Source organism: Coffea arabica, chromosome 10c (assembly GCF_036785885.1).
Source record: "Coffea arabica cultivar ET-39 chromosome 10c, Coffea Arabica ET-39 HiFi, whole genome shotgun sequence".
Lineage (NCBI taxonomy): Eukaryota > Viridiplantae > Streptophyta > Magnoliopsida > Gentianales > Rubiaceae > Coffea > Coffea arabica.
The window spans coordinates 28,909,905-28,924,484 of record NC_092329.1 but is presented as its reverse complement, the minus strand read 5'-3'; positions in this window follow the sequence as shown (position 1 = coordinate 28,924,484).

The following is a 14,580-nucleotide window of genomic DNA, read 5'->3' as shown; positions in this document are numbered from 1 at the left end:
CACCTTCCTCTAAGGCGAACCAAAGAGGTTAGCGGACTGCCTGCCCAGCTCTCGCCAGGACTAACGGTGCAGTATAAAGCAATCTATCACGTTTTGAAACTTATAACGCGCGCAACAATGCAAAAGGGCAAAATAACCCAAAATAAAAGAAACGAACTCCAGAGTCGGCCATGAATGGTAACCGACCCGTCCGAAACCCAACCAAGCATTTAAAAACATATACAACATAACATTAGCCATTTACAAGCCACAACGGCAAACCAAAACCATTCACTAACAAGTACACATTCGATTTGCCTATCAAAAGGAAATGAACCCGTTTAACATTAGGGTTTCACTTCAAGAGCAATACAAAAGGCATTTACATGCTCAATCGGCAATTGACTATCCAATCCCTTCTCAAAAGTAATTATAACCCTGTAAGGAAAACAAATAACACGGAATGAGCTAAAGCCCAGTGGTATACCACCCAATAAGCAATCAAAGTCATATAAGAATGAACCTTCATTTAAAGTGCACAATTAAGCAATGAAGCAAAACGGTAAAAGGATACGGTCGGCTCTCAAGAGCCCATTTCCACGCTTGCAATCTTGATCCAACCTCATTGACCCTCCGTCAATGTCAAAAGTATCAAACCGTAGACCTCACTTTACTTCCATTCCTTCCACCCAACATACCCCAACCGGGCCCGCACTCCATTCAGTAATATGTTGGTAATACTCGAGTTTACCGGAACCAAGGGTCTCGTTACCACAAGGTTCCCCAGTACAGTCCCCGTGGCAATTCAATCTTCACGACCAAGCCCTCGCCGGCTCGATCCAATTGACTACCAAACGGGGTTGAGCTCAGTAATGCAGTAAGGCCGTTGGACATCGTCCAAACGACGTCAATTCGGTTTCCATGAAATGGAATTCATCAACCAATATATCAAGTTCAGTAATGCAATAAAACGGTAGCCATTCAGTGACAATAACAAAAGAGGTGAGGGCGGTCAAGTACACCCTCACCTTAATAAATTCCAATATCCAAGCAAGCCATCAAGGCATCACATAACATTTAACAAAGCCACATAGTAGCAATTAAGTGAGTGGTATACTCACCAAGCAAGTAAGTGGTATTTCATGTACCACGATCACCAAGCCGTCGTGCACTACCTTCAAGCCCTAGAACATATAACACATACAATGAGACTCGATAACGAGTCATATAGCAATGCTAAACACAACCCCAATAGGGTTTCATATGCATAAATGAGCATAATAGCAAACCAGAAATTAGAAAATGGCCTTAGTCTTGGCCCCAAATAGAAAACTGTTTTACACTCATTATGCGGTAATGGCGTCAAATTCTCTACGGTTATCGGATGGGGGTGTAAGACCCACCGTTTCGAAGCTATGAAACAGGGCTACAACAATGTAGAAGACCACTCAATCCAGTTCCTAACACAACTAGGTCAAATATACGAAATACTATACCAGAATTCTCAAAACAGGTTTGCAAAACGCAGAAAACTGTAATCAGTATATCTCAGTCCATACAAGTCAAAATGCCTAAATTCCAAAGGCATACGTTAGCTAAGACATCCAGCTACATTTCATCAGAAGACACCAACTCCAAAATCCAAACCAATTCCAGTCAAAATGGCCAATGACTATCGCAGTTTTTCGCATTCTGATCAAAGCAGAACAGCTACAGTAAAAACGGCATAACTCACTCTACACTCATCCAAATGACCTGAAATTTTACAGGCACCTCAAACACATCAATACCTACAACTTTCATGTTTTGAGCAAAGTCCAATTCGGCCTCTAACCCAGTGATCTAAAACCGGACCTGAATTGGGGTTCAAGAACCCTAACTTTCCATTTTCCACACCAAATCCAAAATTGATTGCATTTAACCACAATTCACACTCACAAGAGTCATTATCAACCATTACCATTCATCATACAAGGCCACAACATATAATTCATATTAAACCAGAAAAATTCCCAATAAAATAAAAACTTCACCAAAACAAGCCAAACCAAGAGATAAACCACATTTTCAACCACTTAAGCCACTTCTAAGCATCATGTAACCATTATTGAAGGTAGTAGGGTGTTCAAGCAACACTTACCAAGAGATCAAGAGAGAGAGGGATGTAGGACACCTTTGCTCTTCAAACAAAGTTCACCAAACAACTTGCTAGCACTAGAAGGAAGAATTTTATGGAGTAAAAACTAAGTTAAGCAAGTGGTTTAGTTGATTTGAGCTTGGAGTTGGCTAGAATATTGAAGAGTTTTGTCTTTCTTCTTGCTTAGGGAGGGCCGGCCATGGAGGAAGAAAATGAGAGAATTTTTGGTGAATTTTTTTGAAGATATTTACTTATTTGGGTCAAAAGTCAAAAAATGTCAAAAGGTGAATAGTAACTCTTAAAGTAAGACTAATGACATGGTGACAAGTGGCACTACATTAAATGCAATCTTATCATTTCTTTTCTCTCTCACATCAATCACTTCACACACACTACTTATCTCTTAACACCCGATAAATTTTAAACAGTATCCGAAACTTAACCTTATTGGCCGAATTTTTCCGAACTTTTCGCACTAGTGGGTCCCACGTCCACTATTTACTCTTAATTTTCTAAAAATTCTCCAATGCTAGAAAAATCATCTTAAAACTATAATTGCTCATAAAATCCACTAAGAAAATATTTCTAAGCCAGATAATGCCGAAAACATGCAATTAAGGGGAAATAAACCCTAGGGAAAATATTAGGGTTTTACGGGTTCTCACAAATAATTCAAGAAACATTTACAATGGAAAGCGATAGTAACATTCATGAAAGGATACATTCATTCTCCTGACATTTCCTCGCTCATTTGGTCATTCATTTCATTTCATTCACCCCGTCCCTGGCTTTTGGCCAGGCTCCACCAACCTACATAGGTAATACTCGAGTATACCAAACGTTCACCCAAGTTCCTAATCGCCTGACCGAGTCCGCTTCTGGCTCAAGACGACCGGTAACAAGGGGCAATGGCCAGTTCAGCCCAAAAGTCTTACATTCATGCGCAAGTAACATTTCAATCGAAAATTTCACATTTATCGAGGTCGAGTGCGATAAAGTACTCACTCGCCTCGAAAACTCGTTTTGGAAATCATTATAAGCGCTTAACACGTTATCAACCAAAATACAAGTCTTGAAGTCAAGAAATATAGCAAACAAGGCACACTCACATACCAGCACGCATGATATGCAAGAAAACATTTCAAAAGTAACTTTGGAAACAGTTCAAAAGTAAATAATGTAAGAAACGGTTCATAAATAACTTTAGAAGTAGTTTGAGGTCACTCACCTCCACGGCTCAGAAACCATCCATCATGTATCATTGTCTTGCTCAAATCCAAGTCTTAGATCACAAACTCAATGCAAACAAATCCTTTAAAAGTTCGGACAGCACTTCCCCTACATTTGCTAACTTTTCCAGCCATCATGGCTTCATTATTCTTCTCATTCAAACCCAAAGGTACACACACAACAACAAGTTCATCCAATAGCCATTCAGCAAGCTCCAAGAAGTACAAAGACAAGTCAAACTAGGGAAAAGTCCGGAAATGAAAGTTAAGCTCAAAACCAGAAAAAACAGGTTTTGACGTCATTTTGCGGTAATGGTACCAAAGGCACTACGATTGTCGGATGAAGGTGCAAGATACACCGTTTCGAAGCTGAGAGATAGGTTTACAATATTACAGAAGGTCAGTCAACCCAGTTTCGAGTGTAACCAGGTCAAAAATGCAAGATACCACACCAGAATCACAAAAACAGATTCACAAAACGCATTCTAGCGGAAACATCATAACTCAGGCTCTCCAAATCCAAATCCAGCAATTCCAAAACCAGATGAAAGCTAAGAAACAGGGCTAAATTTCATCATAAGGCCGCAACAACTAATTCGGAAGCAATTCCAGCCAAAACAACCAATTACAGACGCACTTCTCAATTTCGGGTAAAACCAGAACAGCAATAGTAATTTCGACTTTTCTCCTTCCACACTACTCCGATTGACCTGAGATTTTGTAGGCGCCTTTAAACTATCATTCCCTACAACTTTCATGTTTTAAGAAAAGGCCAATTCGGCCTCTATCTAGGACCTAAAAATTCGGACAGAATGTTCATCACAAAACCCTGATTTTCTGAAATTTCTTCCAAAACAGAAATTGATTGCAATTAATCACTTTTTCCACCTCATAGAGTCCTTAAACATCATTTCCAATCATCATATATAGCCACACAATCATATCCATATGAAAACAGAAAAATCCCCAAAAATAATAAAATTTCATCATTTTCAACCAAAATCAGGAAATCAACCATAAAATCACTTATTCAACCACCACCAATCACTAATTGAACATTATCAAGATCAAAGGAAAGGTTCCTTAGTCACTTACCTTACAAACCCAAGAAAAGACTCAACTTAGCACCTTTGCTTCTCAAACCACTTCACTACACACCTTAATACTACCAAGAGAAAGGTTTTTATGGAGCAAATCCAAGTTTAATCGGTTAAATTGTTTGATTGAAGCAAGAAATGAAGAAGTAAGATGAAAGCTTTCCTTTCTTCCTTTCTTGAGAGAGGTTCGGCCATGAAGCTTGGAAATGGAGCAAATTTTTGGTAAAGTTTTAGTTTATTAAGTCAAATGGTAAGACATGGCATAAAAGTCAAAAATTCCACCCAATGACCAAGCGACACTTGTCACTTAAATAATGAATCTCTATCTCTTTGTTCCCTCTCACACCAATCCATAAATATCTCTTAACACCTTGTAGAAAAATATCACTTAGCACAAAACTCCAACAAGTTATCAAAAATATATTACATTTACCGCACTTGCGGGTCCCACGTTCAAAATACGCTCTTAATTTCTCAAAAACTAACCGATACTAGAAAAATCATTTTAAAACTATCTTTGCTCATAAACTTTATCTGGGGAATTTTTCTAATCAAGAAAATGTAGAAAATGCGGGCGATTAAATAAATAAACCCTAGAAAATTAGAAAAATTTCGGGTTCTCAAACTCATTTTTTCCGGGGCGTCACATAAACAATATCAAGTCTCATCAAATCAGTCCATCAAGCCATAGTGGGATTTCATAGAGCCCACACACAAAATTTTCAACAATATAAAGCTACCCATATGAATTTATAAGCTCACAAGTGCAAGATAACTTCCATAAACAAGATTTTAGAGGTTGATCGTTCATTACCTCTTTGGATGAGCAAGGCAGAAAATTTCGGTCCCTTAGAGCTAAAGAAAAACCGTGAGATGAAGCTCTTTTCCTAGCTTGAGGTGATCTCCAAGTGGTTAGCAAAGTGTATGTAAATTTTGAGGTGATTTGGTGAAGATTTAGTGATGAAATGAAGAAGAACTTGATGAAGAAATTTGGTTCTTTTCTTCCTTGGATGGCTGGCCAGCTTAGAGCAAGAGAGAGAGACTGTTTGATGAAAAATGAAGCTTCCTTGGGAAGCTAAAATGTGTGGCTAAGAATGCCTCAAAAGTCAACTCTCTCCCTGCGCGCACATGCGCGCGTTTTGTGCTCAATTCCTTTCGAGTTTATTTCACTTGTGCACTAAACCTCTAATGCACTTCCATTCATACTATTATTATTCACTCTTAATGGTCTAAAAATAAGGGTCTAAAGTCCCTCAATTAATCGCGTGCGCAAAAATGTGTACTTCTGTGACGGCCCCACCCCACCTCATCCTAGGGCGTACCAAAGAGTTCGGCGGGTCGCCTGCCCAGCTCTCGCCAGGACTCACTCACTCGTATCATGTATATACATCCATAGACAATAGATGCTCAAGTAAAAGATAAGAAACTTCTACACACCAGAAGTCTTCAAAGTGTTTACCATTCAAGTACAAACATCGAATATACGAGGGTTCTCATTCCTCATACAACCAGCCCGTGCCAAGCACTAGGGCGAGAACCATTGCAAGGCCAAAGAACTAGATCAACTAGACTATACAGAACTCTCGTCCTTGCTCGCCTTCCCCTGCTAAGGAAAACAATTTACGTGGTATGAGCTAAAAAGCCCAGTGAGGTTCTATATATATAAACAAGTAATTAAACAAGGAACATTAGTCATGTAATAACATTTAATCCAGAAAACATGTCCAATATAAAGCAATGATAATACATTCATTAAAAGGATACAGGCTCACAAGGAGCTATTTGTTCGTTCGTTCGTTCCCTTGACATTTCCCCTTATTCCTCCAATGATTTGAGAATTTCTTTTTTGAGAAGTAAAACCCTCGTGCCTGCGTTCGTTCATTCATCCCTTTCCGGACGTTGGCCGGACTCCACCCATCCGGACGTTGGCCGGACTCCACCCATCCGGACGTTAGCCGGACTACAAGGTAATACTCGAGTATACCAAATTCACCCAGGTCACCATATCGCCCGACCGAGTCCGCTTCTGGCTCGAGTCGATCGGTAACAAGGGCAAGGGCCCCGTTCAGCCAAAAGGCTTACATTCATGCGCAACTAGTATTTCAACATTTAATCACCGAAAATTTCATATTTATTTAGGTCGAGTGCGATAAAGTACACACTCGCCTAACAAAAGTTCATTTTAGAAATCATAGAAAACATTTAACATTTAATCAAATGTTCACAAATAACCACATAGTCACAACAATCCACATAGTCATAGAAACAAAACGTATATAGAACACTCACCTATTTACGCACAACAACGTGCAAAATATCCTTTCGGATATTATCTTTAGTCACTGAGAAAACCTAAAATTAAATGAAAAGAATATTACCACTCATTTATCACAAACAATTAGGTGCAATCAAAGAAGCTCGACAAATGATGAGCAGAACGTATAAAAGACTTTAAAGTGGAACGAGGACATTTGGACCTGTGGACAAAAATAACTAGGGTTTCCTAGACCATACGTAAAACCAAACTCAAAAGGGTTATAAAATTTTCTAATGGAAACACTTGAACTAAAGACAAGTCAAAATCCAACTAGATAGACTAAGAAATACCGTTTTCGGAATCGTTTATATGGTTGAAACTTATCTCATTTTCAAGTAGATATTATAGACTACTTGTCTTAATGAAATTCCTGAAAATGAGAGGACAAAATACTCAAGAAAATCCTAAACCACTCCTCTTTATTTGGTAAGAGTAAGTAAACATTTGGAGTTTCCAATTGAAGAAGGATCATGTTTTTAAGATGGAAAAACGGTCCTAGTATTATACAAGTTCAAATAGAACTTAGCTTTCGGGCGAAAATTTGGGCAGCATGCCCTTTGTTTTTACCTAATTTTCCAGCCATTTATGGCTTCATGATTTTTCTCAACCAATCCCAAAGTCATGTACACCACAAACTCATCATAATAGCCATTTCATAGGCTCAAGACAATATAAGAACAAAAATCAAAGTAATAACAGTGTGGAAATGCAATTTGACAAAAGACAGTTTTGACGGGTTCATGCGCAACGGTCACAACCAGAGTTACACTTATCAGATTGGGATGAAAGTTTTTCCGTTTCGAAGCTAAGACACAGGGATACAATGTTGAAGAAGGCCACTCAGTCCAGTTTACCCTGTATCTAGGTCGAATTTATCAAAATGATCCCAGATTTTCTAGTTCAAGGTTTACTGTGGTAGTCTTGATTCATCCACTCTGATCTCAGCACACATAACTCCAAATCCAGTAATTTCAAAGCCATATGAAAACTAAGACAAATGTATACAATTCTCATGAAGATGACTCAGTCAGATGTACAATGCAATCTAGTCAAATTCCCACTTTACAGATTCAAAATCCAACTAGTCGGTTAATTAACCGCACTGCATTCAAATGACCATATCCCAGTCTACCGAGGTCCGTTTAAGACGTTCTTGGCGGCGTTGAAAATATAATACAGGGTACTAAAACTTTCATGTTTTGACAATTGGCTAAATCTGAACGGATTATAGTGAACAAACACAACCAAAGAGACTAAACTGTCCACGCAGAATTCTGGAAAGTAACCTAGATCAGCGAGGGTATTTTCGTCTTTTCACAAGATACGTTGCTCCGATTGAGCTGAAATTTTGTGGGCAACTATAAAATACCATTCTCTACAACTTTCATGTTTTGACCTAAGGCCAATTCGGCCTCTAACATGAGGCAACAAAACCGGACAGAAAGGGGAAAGAAATTTCCAGAAATCTGGAATTTTTTATTGTTAATGGAACCTTTCTTGATTTCTTGCTCCCATCATCACTACAACCACTTATCTAAGCTTAGATACAACATAGATCATCCATATAGCAAGTATAGACAGCACATACCTCAAAACAAAGCTTGCAAGAGTACCACTTCATTTCCTCTTGAAAATTTTAGCTTCCCAAGATCACAATTCACACTTTAATCGGTTTAGAATTTGTTTCTTGCACTTGGATGGTGCAAATCAAGAAGAAAATTGTTTTCTCTTGCTCTCCCTTTCTCTCTCTCTTTGGTCAGCCATGAAGAAGAAGAAATGAGGAAGATTAAGCTTAGTTTGTCTTATAAGAAGGTAGAAAGATAAGAATTAATTCTAACCACAAGTTTGGCCAACACTTGGTTTAACCTCAACCACAAAATTTTTCTCTTTCTTTCCTTGCATTTGAGCCACAAATTTCGGTCAAGAGATAATCATGAGGGGGAAGATATTTTGGTCAATTAGTAATGAGCTTGTATGGTAAGAAAGTGGTGATCAAGTGGAGGTTAAATCGGTAGTGCACGGTACACGTCGGTGTGACGCGTTTTCTATTAAATCGCACGTACTAGGGTTTTTACTTCCAATTCACTAACTTTTTATCATTTCTTCTAATCACATATTATTTCTCACTTAAAAGTCACTCTTAAACACCAAATTTGATCCTTACTCGGTACCGGATAATTATACTGCGGTTACACGAAAAAATCCGATTTCACCTTGAATTGAAAATGAATAGGAAAACCCTAATTTCCTATGGTCATTGGCACTTTTCTAGGGTGATTGAACCATGGATAACATGAAATAATAATTTCCAAATAATTTTCAAATAAAAGGGAATTTTTGAGAAATATGTAAGGAATTTGTGAGTCCTCACACTCTCTCCCCCTTAAAAGAATTTCGACCTCGAAATTCCAACTTGAATTAATCAGATCAAAAATAGTTCTCAAAAGTTGATCACGTACTAAGAATCATTTCAATCTCACCACAAGGATCTTTTGGGTTACAATATTTTCCAAACTCAGCTAAGATGACCCTGTCCGGTCTCTCACGTCACTTCCTAGTCACTAGATGTCCGTAGATTTCTTATATTCATTTTAGTCGGACAAAGCCTGTTCATGTTCCAAAATACAAGTCTCAAGTACCTAGTAGCTAGCATCGCCTCAACTCTGGAGTACTCGGGCACGAGAATCCGAAATAAGGTAATTCACAACTCAAGCCGGCCGGTCCCAAGAGTATATCACCAAATTCGAGATTCCTACCCAACATACATATCAAATTTTCTCCAAGCATCAAGATAAAGGTTTTTATACCTATCGCATCTATAATCCACAGCTTCACTCTAGAAGAGCACTTAACCCTTTTTGTCATCCATATGATAAGGACCATAACACCACTTGGTCCTATCTTGCTCCTTTGTAGAGACCACGTGAAGTGGCTCTAAATTACATCGCTACAAGCAATCATTTAACTTTCAAGCCAGTCCCACAGTTTAGCATCCTAAACATCAGCCTAGGATACACTACAAAGATCTGAAGCCTAAGCTCTGATACCACCTGTGACGGCCCCACCTCATCCTAGGGCGTACCAAAGAGTTCGGCGGGTCGCCTGCCCAGCTCTCACCAGGACTCACTCACTCGTATCATGTATATACATCCATAGACAATAGATGCTCAAGTAAAAGATAAGAAACTTCTACACACCAGAAGTCTTCAAAGTGTTTACCATTCAAGTACAAACATCGAATATACGAGGGTTCTCATTCCTCATACAACCAGCCCGTGCCAAGCACTAGGGCGAGAACCATTGCAAGGCCAAAGAACTAGATCAACTAGACTATACAGAACTCTCGTCCTTGCTCGCCTTTCCCTGCTAAGGAAAACAATTTACATGGTATGAGCTAAAAAGCCCAGTGAGGTTCTATATATATAAACAAATAATTAAACAAGGAACATTAGTCATGTAATAACATTTAATCCAGAAAACATGTCCAATATAAAGCAATGATAATACATTCATTAAAAGGATACAGGCTCACAAGGAGCTATTTGTTCGTTCGTTCGTTCCCTTGACATTTCCCCTTATTCCTCCAATGATTTGAGAATTTCTTTTTTGAGAAGTAAAACCCTCGTGCCTGCGTTCGTTCATTCATCCCTTTCCGGACGTTGGCCGGACTCCACCCATCCGGACGTTGGCCGGACTACAAGGTAATACTCGAGTATACCAAATTCACCCAGGTCACCATATCGCCCGATCGAGTCCGCTTCTGGCTCGAGTCGATCGGTAACAAGGGCAAGGGCCCCGTTCAGCCAAAAGGCTTACATTCATGCGCAACTAGTATTTCAACATTTAATCACCGAAAATTTCATATTTATTTAGGTCGAGTGCGATAAAGTACACACTCGCCTAACAAAAGTTCATTTTAGAAATCATAGAAAACATTTAACATTTAATCAAATGTTCACAAATAACCACATAGTCACAACAATTAGTCATAGAAACAATGTGGCGACCCCACTTCCCCCTGAGGCGAACCAAAGGGTTGGCGGGCCGTCTGCCCAGCTCTCGCCAGGACTCACGCAAGCATTCTAACCCAAATCCTTTCGAAGAATATCCTAATCTATTACAACACAAATCTTTCCCGAATAAGATCTTCCTTAAATTCACATTAACTTCAGAGACAACAGTGATATATAAGCAAAATTAGCCAGACGAGGCTCTTAAACGTTACGCATGCTACGCACCACGGCCTACAGTCGTACCAAACTGGATAGATCTTCACAATTCTAAGTAATCCAAACTTACAAACCAAGATATAACGTCAAACAAATCAGAATAGATAAATACGTAAATCCCTATTACAACTTACACACTAGGTATCCAAGTTAGGGTTTACACATTTTCTAGCTTCAAGTGGCAATTCAAAGTAAGAAGTACATTATTCCAAATAACATACTACAGCCCACAAAACAAATTATAGTATTTCAATACAACCCAAAAGGAAATACAAGCAAGCATTCCAGCTTTCAACTTCCAGAACCTGTTAAGGAAAACAATAAACGTGGGGTGAGCTAAAGCTCAGTGGTGCCCCAAAACATGCAGTCACATAAATCAAACAACGGATAATAATTTAAACAATTTAAGCAATTAGAAAAGCGTGTAACAACACAGGGTAGGATACAGGGGCTCTCAGGAGCCATTTTCCACGCTTGATCAGATACCATCGTAGTTGACCCTCCCTCAACTTTCCCTACTTAATTTCCATGTAGATACACTTATTTTAATCCTAACCCGTCACCATTCATACCTCTGCTTCGGGCCCAAACTTCATCTGCCGACGCAGTATACTCGAGATATACCCGTAATAAATTTGTCGAGGGATTCACCCAACGACGTTTTGGTAGTTGGATTCAGATGTCGAGGGATTCACCCAACGACGCAACTACATTTAGATTCACGGATTCAGATGTTATGGTAGTTGGATTCACATGTCGAGGGATTCACCCAGCGACTCAACTACAATTGGATTCATGGATTCTTGGATTCTTGGATTCTTAAAAATATTTCATTCTCATCACCACTCGAACGGCTAGTGTGATAAAGTACACACCACTCACTTCGATGGTTCAAAACCAATTTTTTTTTTTTGCAAATATCATATTTCGATTCAAGGAAGCATTTCAATCAGATAGGAATAGAACAGCAGGATTCAAGGAAGCATTTTAATCAAGTAAGCATAGAACAGGCAGGGACACTCACCAAGAGTGAAGTTCAGATGTCAAATTTGGGAATCGAATTCCTCGTCCTCGCAATATCCTAGAACATCAAATATTGAGACTATAAGTTTTATTCAGTTTTTAGGCTTATAACCATCAAGGTTTATCTAGTATATTACTAGTTTATTTTCCTGTAGTAGATTCAAAATTCTACTTAGGTTGAGGCTTGATGAAAATGATCGAAGTATCTCTTATAGTTTTCCTCTAGGTATTATTCCTTAAAACATACTTAGTATCATTTCCTTGAAAAGTCGGCCAGTCTCTTAACCTCAATGTAAGGAAGTTATTTTGAACATTTCTATGAAAATATGGCTTTTGCAAGATTTTTTTTTTCCAACAACTACTTTTCCTAAAATAGGGTTTCTTGCCGAGCAAGTTTCCCATACTTTTTACTAAAATTAATAAAACTTGTGTTTTGGAACTTTTTCTATAGTGAGCTATCCAAGTGCAAAGCTTAAGGGAAGAAAAGAATTAAAATAAGACTTCTAGATTTCAAAAGCTATAGCACTTATTTACTATAGCTATCAAGGCTAGTTTGAGCTAAAGGAAAATATTTTTCATTCAATTGATCATGGTTACTCAGGTACGTAAGGTCAAAACGGCTTCCATAGCTCCGATTCTATTTCGAAATCATCTTATAGAGTAAGATATGGCAAATCTCACTTAGCAAATTACTAAGGCTTCGAAAATCCTTAGTTCTAGATTTCAACAATTGTTTTTCCAGTAAAATAAAATTGAACAACCAAGGCTTCATCAATCATTAGCACTTGGTTTCAACAAACCCATTATGAGCAGATAACAATAAAAATAAAGCCTCCAAGGCGTTCCAGCAATTAGTTTTCATCATTCTATAATATTTGAAAAATCATTCAAATGGCCCAAGGCTTCATCAATTATTAGCCCTTGGCAACATTAATTAACTCCAATCACGATTCAGTCAAAAATTTAAACCACAAGTAAACAAGAATCTTAATCCGAATCCAAATCCAGTTTCACAAAGAAATAGGATATTCACCCAAAACAGTCCACTTTAAGAATTCACTGGCAGCAGTACACATAGAGGAAAAATACGAGATTTCTACAGGACAAAGACCTGTGATTCTAGTTTCCAATGCCACAGACGGCGCCTTAAACTGATTTTCCTACACCAAGTTATATACATTTTACTGGGACTGGTCAGTGGAAATCCAAAAAAAATCTGGAATTTTTATTTTTCACTTGGAAAGATTCCTTTTCCCCTTTTTACACCAAAATGTTTTTATTCAACCCTCCATACCTTTCTTGTGGACTACAAAACTGTACAATTCAGGCATTTCAACCATTATAAATCCCAGAAAAATTCCAAAATCAAAGTTGAGATTTCAACTCAACATTTGGCAACCACAAGAAAATTTCCCTACTAGTCACGGTTGAATCATGCGTGAAGAGCTTTCTATTTTCATTTCATTTTCTGGTTTGGACATGCTTATAAACTCTTAAATTCCTTATGCACGTATCAAGCTAGCATATGAATATTTCCAGCTCAGAAATCAAGTTCAAATAATATCCATAACCATCAAAATTTCCAGAAATTTTTCTGTTTGGTCCGGATGATCTTGCCTTAAGGCAGATTGCACTTTTGAATTTTTATTCCTCTGTTTTAACAACTAATTAGCTACATGCAGGGCCTAAGTACTCATTATTAGCTATATAATTATGATTATAAGCCCAAATTACAAAAATCAAAACCAATTTAAGCTGCACTACCCCAAGCAAGCTCACGGCAAAATTTTCTAACCAAGACAGAATTTTCCACAGCTTTGTTTTCACCATTTGATTGCGAAATTTAACACATGCAAGACTCTAATCCTGATAATCATCCAAAATCCAGTTAGATAAACATCATTCATGCTCAGATTGTCCAAACTCAGACCCATTCAGCAGCCAAAATAAAACAAGTGCATCAAGCTCACGGCAGGAGCTTTATAGATAACCAAATTTTTTTGTAGGCCTTCACTATGCCATCCGAAGGTACAAATCAGCATGCAAAATAGAAATCATCACATTTTCATTTGACTAAATCCACTTAAGTGCTCAAATCATCACAGGAAATCAGAATTGGAGTGCGTTATCATCTCAGCTTTCGGATGGTACCTCATCATTCAAAACAGAATTTTCTAATGATTCCATTCAACTTCCGAATGTTCTAACATCACATACATATTACTAGATAACTCCAACTACCTCAGATTAATCCTAAAATGATCCAGAAATTACCTCACAACTAGTCAAGCTTTCACACGAAAATCTGGAAAATGTTTTCCTCCTCTCGGCTCACAAGCACGCGACAGGGTAGTGGTCCTGGTTCAGTGAGTTGCGGCTGGAATTGGCGAGGTGCAGAGTGGTTAAGGTTGCAGTTGTGGTGTTGGTCTGAGGTTATCGAAGGTGGTGATGGTTCTCTGGTGTCTCCCTCAGCTTACGGACAAGACAAGGGGAAATGCAACTCGCGGACAGCACCAGAATTGGAATTTGCAGCTCTCAACTTCCTCCCTCACTCTCGGCTATATGGTGC